At 40.7% G+C, this 10,148-nt stretch overlaps 1 long non-coding RNA gene across 1 annotated transcript; it reads left to right on the forward strand.

Annotated features, from left to right (window-relative positions):
* The first annotated feature begins 734 nt into the window (after positions 1–734).
* Positions 735–9,347, forward strand: LOC119089233. The gene is made up of 2 exons (XR_005093109.1): positions 735–816; positions 7,440–9,347. It is a non-coding gene; the product is annotated as an uncharacterized LOC119089233 (long non-coding RNA).
* Positions 9,348–10,148: the final 801 nt, after the last annotated feature.

Raw genomic sequence — 10,148 nt, forward strand, 5'->3', positions numbered from 1 at the left:
CGCCAGCCTAAGACAAAATCAACACTACCAGGTACCGCTTCACCACTGGGGCTAAACACAATAGTTCTTGGCCCGCTCTGCGGAGTAGAAATCGACTCTACTCAGGTATGTGTGCACCTGACTCGGGTAGGGTCCCTGTCACATACAAGCAGCTGTGTGATGTTGAGAAAGTGACTTTCCTGCTTGTCATTTTAATTTCCTCCTTTTTGCAATAAAGCAACGCTCTCTGGTGGCCTCTGGGTTATGGCCAGGCAGGTTGTTTTTGTTCTGTGTAAGGCTAGACCTGCCAACGACTATGGAATGGCAGGTGTACAGTCCTGGCCATAGGCCCTTGCTCTGGCACTCATGCATATGCCAGCTAGGCCTGAGCGCCCCATTTGTCCTGCCCAAAGTCAGAGGTCTGAGATGCGCAGGCCTCCTTTCTCTAGAGGTTTGTTTGTTCCGCTTCAGCCACGCCAGACCCTTCCCACCAAAGCCACACCCCACCAGAAAGTGCCAGCCTCCATATAGAGCCCCATCCAACATATCCACTCAAGTAATGGGATGTGGGGCCTAAGCCCGCCCCTGAGGCTCTTTAGCCCAATGAGCATTCTGGGAAGAGTTAAACCCTCCCTCCCTCCCCCTCCTCCCTCTCCTCCCCCTCCTCCCTCTCCTCCCCCTCCTCCCCCTCTTCCCCCTCAGCTTGCCTCTTGCCTAGAACTTAGAGCGTGCGTGCGTGCGTGCGTGCGTGCGTACGTGCACGTTAGGAACCGTTAAGAAACCGCCGAGGAAGGAGCAGCTGAGGCGTGGAGGAGGAGATCTGTGGAGTTTAACATGGTGAGAGCAGCCCCAGGCCAAGGTGGGGCCTGCCTCTGGGTCTCTGAGGGTGGGACACCGCCATCTCAGAGTCTCCTCACATCTCAAGGTCCCATACGAGCGGTGAAGGTAAAGCGGCCCAGAAGGCCACAGTCTCCTCTTAGCCCAGGACCAGTAAGGGCCAGGGCAACATGTCTTCCCAGAGCCTGGTGACTCCTCCCGGCCCAAGTTCTCATAAGGCCAACTTGTCCTCTATGATGATTCAGGATGGCAGACTGCAGTTCCTGCCTGGAGTCCCAGCCCTGCAGAGGCTGACAAATAGGTGCAAGAGTTCGAGGCCAGCCCACCCTCTTGGGACCCCAGTCTCCAAAAAAAAAAAAAATTACACAAAAAGAGGGTGGCAGATAGGCTTTTGGAGAGGGAGCTTTAGTTTTCTGCTTGCCAATAACCAGTGCCCTTGACTGAGTGAACAAACAGTAGTGTTGGTTCCAGAAGTTTCTGGAAGCTCCCAAGCTTTCTAGTCTAGTGCTCACCATAGGAAAGTGAAAGTTGCTAAGCCCAGAGAGCCTTTCTTTTAAGACAGTCTCTCGTAGCCCATGTTGGTCTCCAGTTCAATATGTAGGAGGAGATGCCCTGGAACACCTGGTAGGCCCACCCTCTGCCTCCTCCTTGCAGGGATTACAGGCATTTGCCACCAGTCCCCCCAGCTGACCAAAGAAGCTTTCTGTGGTTTGTGGATGTGGCTCTTTCTCATGTTCTATGGCTTATAGGTAGGATCACTTGTTCACATTAGAAAGTAAATCTGAGATATATGCTGTGGCATGCTGTAATCCCAACACTAGGAAGGCTGAGGCGGGAAAATTGGATATTAAAGACTAGTCTGCATTAGTGAATTTGAGGCCAGCATGGGCTAGGAGGCCTTCTCTTAAGAGAGAAAAAACTAAAACTGAGAATGTTTTTTAATGATTTTTTCTTAATTTATTTTAAATATATGTCTGTGAGAAGCATGTGTTCATTGAAAATACTTGTATTCACTTGAAAGGAACACATGCTACAAATACCAGACAAGACCTATGTCTGCACAGCCAGGATTTGTCTTTGTTTTTGTGACAGGGTCTTATAAACCATGCGAGCCTCACACTCCTCCTCCTGCCTCAGCCCCTAATTGAGCTGGTTACTGTCATATGCTAACGCTTGTGGCTTGATCATTATTTTTCATTAAAAAGAAAGAAAGAAATTGTTCACTTTTGTTGAACAACTTCATTCTTGTTTTGTGCTTATGACACAATCCTGATAGGCATGGAATTTGGTAACACGTTCTACTTGGCTTCCTGTTACTATGGTAAAACACTGACCAAAGCATCTCGGGGGAGGGAAGGGTTTACTTGGCTTCCGGGCTATCGTCTGTCATCGGGAGACATAGGCAGGAACTGAAGGAGACCATGGGGGAATACTGCTTACTTGCCTGCTCAGCCTGCTTTCCTACACTGCCCAGGTCTAAATGCCTATGAATAGCACTGCCCACATTGGGTTGGACCCCGCCACATTGGTCATCAGTCAGGGAAATGCCCCACAGACATGTTCACATTCCCTCTTTCCAGGTGACACTAGCTTGCAAACCAGCACAATGGCTTTGCATATGCCTCTTCAAATTAACCCTTGAGAACTTGAGCTAATTCTCTGAAAAATTACCTAGAATCTTACTATTTGCTTCTGTGTCTGGTTTGGGATTAGGTTTATCATTTGATTTATCCCCTCAACTAGCTTGTTATTTAGACATCTTTTTAACTAATAGTTGTGTTTGGGGCACTGGAGGCTCACAGGCTACTAAACACAGACCTCCTTCCAGTCAGCTTATGTCAGACAGCTGCCAGACCTGTGGGGCTCGTTCATTGTGTGTTGTATCAGCCGAGCCAAATAGAGTTTATATTTTACAGATTATTTGTGCCAAAATTTCTGTCTTTGGTTATAGTGAACTTCAACTTTTGTAAACTCTTTTAATTAAACACATATGATGAGTGACAATCTTTACTACACATGATGAATGACAAGATGGTGATGGAATTCAGGCACACAGTTCCTTTCAATGACTAAAACCAACAAAATGCTAAGAAATCCCTCATAATGTTTAAATTTTACAGATTAATTTACATCAAGTCTGGAAAACTCAGATTTCTTATATTTTCCAATTGTTGTATGTTTTCCTGTTGTTATCTTTTTATGATTCTGGGATCCATAATGACCTTATGATTCTTACTCATCATTTGTTTGATCACAATCCTTTATTCCCACAACTGAGCATGTGAGAATGAACTGATATCATATATAACATACACAATATAGGTGCAAGCCTCTCTGCATCCATAAAACTAAATAGAGAAATTATGAGATAATGCCTTTAAAATCCCACATATATGTATATAGGTGAGGTATATACACATGAGTACAGTTGCCACAGAGACAAGAAGATTCTCTGGAACTAGAGTTACTGGTGTTTGATTATGAGTCACTGTGATGGGTAATAGGAACTGAACTCAGGTTCTCTGCAAGAGCACATTGTGTTTTTTTCTGGTAGCTCACCTCTATCCCATCATTCAAAAAATTTTAAAGAAGTTTAGAAGATAATAAAATTATGGTCATTATCTTTAGTTATATATAAAGAAATAACCCCTTAGGCAAAATTAATCTTATTATTCTGTACATATAGTTAATTAATGAAATAACATGTCATTATTGTCATGCAAAGCAATTTGTTCATTTACATCCCTTTATTTCCCTGTTACACTCCCTTCATCTAAACTATGTCCCCTTACATTTCCTTAGCATTGCTCCTCCTCCTTTCATATTTTTTATAAATTCCATTTATGAGATAAGGTATGTGTTATTTGTGTTTGGGGGAATTATCTATTTCTCTACCCTGAAGATATATAGTTGTAACAATTTTCTTGGGAATTATGTAATCTCTACATAATTTGTCTTTATGAATGAACTCTTTATTTATTTATATTTTCTTTATCCATTCATAGATTGGTGGATATCTAGGCTCATTCCATAACTTGTTAATTTCAGGTAGTGCAGTGATAAACACATTCACACACATATGGTTCAATATAGTGAGTTCACGTTCATAAGTATTCATGCCCTGGAGTGATACAACTGGTATGTCTAATTAAATTTTCACTTAGAACCATCATTGTAGAATTCATAGTGCTGGGAATGTTTTGCAGTCCAGTAAACAATATATATGTTCCTTTTTTCCTTTCCAGCATTTAAAAAAGTTTTACATGTAGTGAAAAATGCAATCCTTAAAAAGACACATAAATCTGAAATTATGGGGCAATCTTAATATTATTCATCACCTAACATAAGGATCATTTCTCTCTTTTTTGTTTACACTTTATTTGATTAGTGTGAGAAATGGGTCTGGGGATGCAAGAAAAACCACCACACCATCCACAGTATTTGAGCTAAGTGTAAGTCCTGCTGAGAATTTATTCTAATGCAAATAGTTGACATGCCTTACTCTAAGTGCTCAGAGCTTGACCTCATGTTACTACACAGCTGGTCATCTGAAAGTGGCCCACTTGATAAGTAGAATGCGCTTTTGAGTTCCTATTGCAGCTTTGCACACATATTTGTGACAGGTGGGAACACAAACCACCACGCTGAGGAGCTGTTGTGCACATACTTGTATTTCAAGAAATGTTGGCCCTGGGATTTCAGCTGAGTGGATTCTTTATAGTTTTTTTGGTTTTGTTTTTGTTTTTTTTTAATGAAGTTTTGTCTTGCTTAACCACACATACATACAACAGTCACATTAAAATATTTCTGTTCACTATAGTGATTGGAAATAAGATAGGAAAAGAAATACAAAAGAAAAAGAAAGTCAAAGAATCCTAACTTAGAGATGATATAATTCTATACACAGGACACTCTAAAGAGTAGTAAAACTGCAATTGAGCTAATACCATTTTCCTTTTTTTTTTATTTTTATTTTTTAAATTACACTCATGATATTCATTAATTACACTCATGATATTAATCACATTTGTGGTAATACCATTTTCAATAAAGTGAAAAAATACAAATTAACAAATCAGTAGCCATCCTACATACCAATGACAAACACACTGAAAAAGAAATCCAAGACACACACACACACACACACACACACGCGCGCGCGCGCACGCACGCACGCACGCACATGCACGCACGCACACACAAATGCATGCACACACAAATGCATGCACACACAGTCATAGGAGTAAATATAACCAAGGACATGAAAAATATCTGTAGTGAACACTTTATAGACACTGAAGAAGAATTTCAGGAGGATAATAGATGTTGAAAAGACCTATGCCTTTTTAAAATTGAGATTATCATACAATTATTTCATTTCTCCCTTTCCTTTCCATCATCTAAACCCTGATATATACACCTCCTTCATCTCTTTCTAAATCATGTCCTCTTTTTTTTAATAATTGGTGTTACATGCATGTATGTCTATGTAATACATATATACTCTTTAAATATGACCTGCTCATTTTGTATACTATGACTTGATTGTGTGTCTCCAGGGCTGACTATTGAATAAGCAACTGTGTGATTCCCTGGGAAGTCTCTCCTAGGCTCAGCATCCCTTTGTTGCCTGTAGTTCTCTGTGTAGGACTAGAGCTTGTGCCTAAGAATTACAAGAATAAATCTTGGGGAAATGGACATTTTATGAAATTAAATCTATATATTAAATGCAATTCTATTCAGACTTCCAATGCAGTTTTCACAGACTTAAGAATCTACAAATAATTATATAGAAGCAAAAGAGACCAAGAATAATCAACACATCTAGACAAAGACTTAATATTAATTATGAATTCTCAGCCAGTTGCTCAGTCTTATTACTAACTAGCTCTCACAACTTAAATTAACCCATTTCTGTTAATCTACATTCTGACACATGGTACTACCTCTCTTTTATCTTGCACCTTCTGTTTTCTCCCCATCTCACTGGTGACTCCTCTAAATCCTCTCTTCTTCTTCCCACTGTCCTTAGTCTGGTTTTCCCACCTAACTTTATAGTGTCAAGCTATTGGCCAGTCAGCTTCTTTATTAAACCAATCACAGTGTAATTTATATAGTGTACAGAAGAATTATTTCCCAGCAGCAGTGGGCTGTGGTGAATAGACAGACTCACAACTGGCCAAAGTTTAGAGAATGCATAACTGTGAAGTGTGCAGACCTCAACAGGATGTCTGAATCCCACCTTCCAAGGCTCAGGGACTACTTTGCAAGAGATAGGCAGAAGTTGTAGATGATTCTGTGAAATGGTGTCCAGGACACAGTGATCATTACACACAGAAAGGGGCTCATAAGGCCACACCCCTCAGACTTTATGCAGTTAATGTGTGCTGGGTGATGGGGTGTCATATAATTAACAGAAAAGGAAATACAAGTAAGCAACCATACTTGAACTCTGTGGATGCTAAGAACAATATGGCAGTTTGGGGGGTGTTTTTACTCGTGTTTTAACAGAGTATGTAAACTTCATCAGAGCTGGTGTGTGACTATACAATCCACAAAAATTTACTGATGCCTATTATGTCCAAAGGAAACTCCAATTCCCAAAACTCCAAGGGCAGCCCCGGATATTCAGAAATGGGCTCAACCTGGACTTTTGGAGGATTTCTGGAGGGTAGACAAAAGCCAACATTCCTCAGAAACTTGTGTGATTCCCCTCTACCCAAAGGTGTCATTTCTCTTATGACTGACAGTAGAGACAAATGGCTCCCTGTGGTGTGTATTACCACAATAAGGCACATGCCACCTCTAGGCTCCTTTGTATCACAAGTACCTGTCACACATTTCAAAGTGCATGCTAGTGTCCTAGGTCTTCTCCCTCCTCTACTCTAAACCCCCTCTAGTTCACAAGCATCCCTCCCCAGCCTCTCAGTCTCTTTATAAACCTGTCTTTCTGCCTCTGTCTCCTGTCTCTGTCCCCCGCTCCCATCTCCCCCTCTACTTCTACCTCTATCTCTCTGATCTGTTTCTTCTATTATGGTCAGGTGCAAACGGCTCACTATGTTCAGCTAACTTCTCCCTCTGCTCTGGACATCCCAGGTGCCTCTATCTGTCCTGTCTCTGGAATCTATACTAAAATCCTTCCCATTAACCAGCCATACCAGCGAGCAGTCATGTTGTCAGTTTATACAATGCCAAGAAACAGCTTAAAATTGTTGCATAGTACATTTTAATGGGAAAATATTACAAACATATACAGAATTAAATATATACTGTGTCATCTTTCGGAAAAATACTTACTAAATTTCTATATTTTATAAATCTTTCTGACAGATTGTGACTTGATATGTCAGTAGGTCCTGATAGGTGCTTCTTTCAAAGAACCTAATGATCAGCTTCAGCAGCAACTAAAAAAAAAAAAAAAAAAATCTTATGTAGTATCATCAGTATCACTGTGTTTAAGAAGGTATGAGAATGTGGAGTCTTATTTTGTTGTTTTTACACAGATGTTGTTTCTATTGGAGTGTTTGTTTCCAAGATGAAGCTATCCTCATAAGTCACAGTATATGGACACAGAAAAATACAAACTAATATTTAACAGTTATATTTCTCTGCTTGCCTTTCAGAAACCACAAGGTTCTCATTAGGAATGAAAATAATTCCCTCATTCCAGAATAGGAGACAACCATGAACCTACCAACTTTACTTGGTCAAAACTGACCTTGTTATTTTTTTGTGATGTATTTTCAATATGATCGGAAAAATGAATCAATTTTTTTTTGGTTCTAGATAATGCTGAAATAGCCCTATATAAAGCATGAAATTTATTTATTGTAAGTACTAGTGCCAAAGAAAATTAGTTTTCTAGTACAAAAATCTTCAGCTATTTTAAACATTGCTGTGGTTATCTTTTTTTGTTTCTGGTATCTCTTGAATAATTTTCTCTGTGTAGCACTTGTTGAAGTCGGTGTATCACCCATGTCGTCACCGATAACAGAAAGGCCAGAAACCACATCAAGGATGTTACGAGGAGCAGTAGCAGGTCTGGTGCCAGAATAGGAACAGGTGGAGTGTCATTGTTCACATTACGGCCAATGTATATCAGTTGTTTCTATGGAATAAAAATTACGTCAGCATCCTGAGTAGGATTCAGAGCTTCACCTGGGACATGAACAGAAACAGATTCCTGATCAGTAGTGAATCTACCACATTTGTGTTCAGCTCTAGGACAAGCTTCAAGAGCCGAGTGGCATTTTGAAAGGGTCCATGATGTCACCCAATGTGGTGGCCAAGAGTGGGCTCAGGGTCAGCATGTGGTCTGCTCCTTGCATGCCCAGTGTAAATACCTAAAGGAAGTGTGGGATTTAGGGCAGTGTTCTGAGCTATACCTACATCATTTTTATCAGATGCCTCACCAGTGTCACCAGCACATGCAGGAGCTGGCTCAATGTTGGCAGCAGCATCCTGAGCTGCATCCAAGTCACCTTTCTCATCCACCTCTCCAGTGTCACCTCTCACCAGCACATGCAGAAGGATTTGGCTCAATGTCAGCAGTGAAAAAAAAAAAGCACAGCAATACTATGCTCATATGGTACATAAAGAAAAACTTCTGCCTTCTTCAAACTTTAAGGAAATTTTGAGATGTTAGTTTTCATTTCATAGATTTCACTCATTCGCACCTATCAGTGTCAGAGTCTTGATTTATAGTCCCTAAATGGTTGTGTGCTCAGTCTAAGCCACTGATAGCCTGTAACTTCTGCTTCCTTTCTACTTGAGTAAAAGGCCCAGAATTTTTAGAAATCTTGAAAAGGACCTGCTCATCTTTATGCCTTCCTTGCATCTGCTCTTTGCTACCTGACCTCATCATTCTCTGTATTATGGGAAGATTTAAAAAAAAAGTAAATGTGTCCTCTCCTGTCGTTATGACTGGGATTTTGCATTCCAGCCACATTAAGAGAATGTGACAACGAGGGGCTTTGGAACAAAAGGAACCGCTCTCTTCTGCACTGCATTCCCCATGGCCTTTCACAGTTGCCCATTGGGGTCCTGGGATAGCAGAACAGTGAGGGTGACTTCTGAAATGCATGAACAAAGTTTGCACTATCCACAGCAGAGGAGAACCGTGGAGCTGCAAGTAAGGATTCTGGGAGATGCCTTCTAAATTCTCACTCCTTAACCGTGACTGTTATCCCTGGAGGATGGATGCAATGGTCTGTTCCAGCACCACTGTGGTGGCTTGAATGAGAACAGCCCCCACGGGCTCAAATATTTGGATGCTTGGTCTCCAGTTAGTGGAACTATTTTGGGGAGGATTAGGAGGTGTGGCCTTGTTGGAGGAGGTGTGCCACTGGGGGTGGGCTTTGAGGTTTCAGAAAACTGGTTGGTGCCATTTCCAGTGAGCTCTCTTCCCTGTGTGGGTCAGCTGTCAGCTCTCAGTTGCTGCTCCAGCACTATGCCTGCCTGAACCATGGGTGACAGATCTGTATGTATCACATTGGAACCATAAGCCCCACTCCATATAAACCCTTCTAAAAGTTGTTCTGGTCATGATGTTTTATTATAGCAATAGAAAGTAACTAATCATCTACTTACAGTAAGAGTGATATGAACAAAGCCTGAAGGATTCATTCAAAGCTCTGGCGGGGTATTATTCAGTGAATCATGCCAAAAAAAAAACAAAAAACAAAAAAACAGGTGAGACAGTTCCATAATGCTGGTTAGATAGGATACATAGAACAACAACTAATTTAATCAGATACACTTAGGAAGTGTGAATTTTGGAAATGCATTTGATGCTGCCTGGCAGATGGGAAGCATCAACATTTATTCCATAACAAATAATGACTCCAGGTCTTTGTCATTCATGACATCTCAGTGAAACTCCTAATTTAGCAGTCTACATTTACCTTTTAGTACGACATTTGAGGTGGTCATGTGCTACTTATGTGAAAACATTCACATTCCAAAACTCACCCAGCATCATCAAACAATGTAACAGAGATGATTAAAATAGCTTAAGAAGCATTGTTGATCAAAGAAGATGAGGAAGTATACATCTTACATGTGTGTCCAAACTGTTCAAATGAATCATGTGAAATTTTCAGTTCATTGGTTACACTGAGAATGATGAACTTGAACATATCAAAGCATGTGATAATTGTCACACTTAGATAAATTTTCATATTCCATGTATCCACTCATTGCTTCTTCCTCACTAACTAAGCATGTGTAAGCCAGTTATAAAAAAGGAAAGAAGGCCACATGATACAAAGACGCGTGCCACTTGGAAAACAAACACTGAAAATAAATGAGAAGACCCTGAAGATATTTTCCTG

This window comes from Peromyscus leucopus, chromosome 17, assembly GCF_004664715.2.
Source record: "Peromyscus leucopus breed LL Stock chromosome 17, UCI_PerLeu_2.1, whole genome shotgun sequence".
Lineage (NCBI taxonomy): Eukaryota > Metazoa > Chordata > Mammalia > Rodentia > Cricetidae > Peromyscus > Peromyscus leucopus.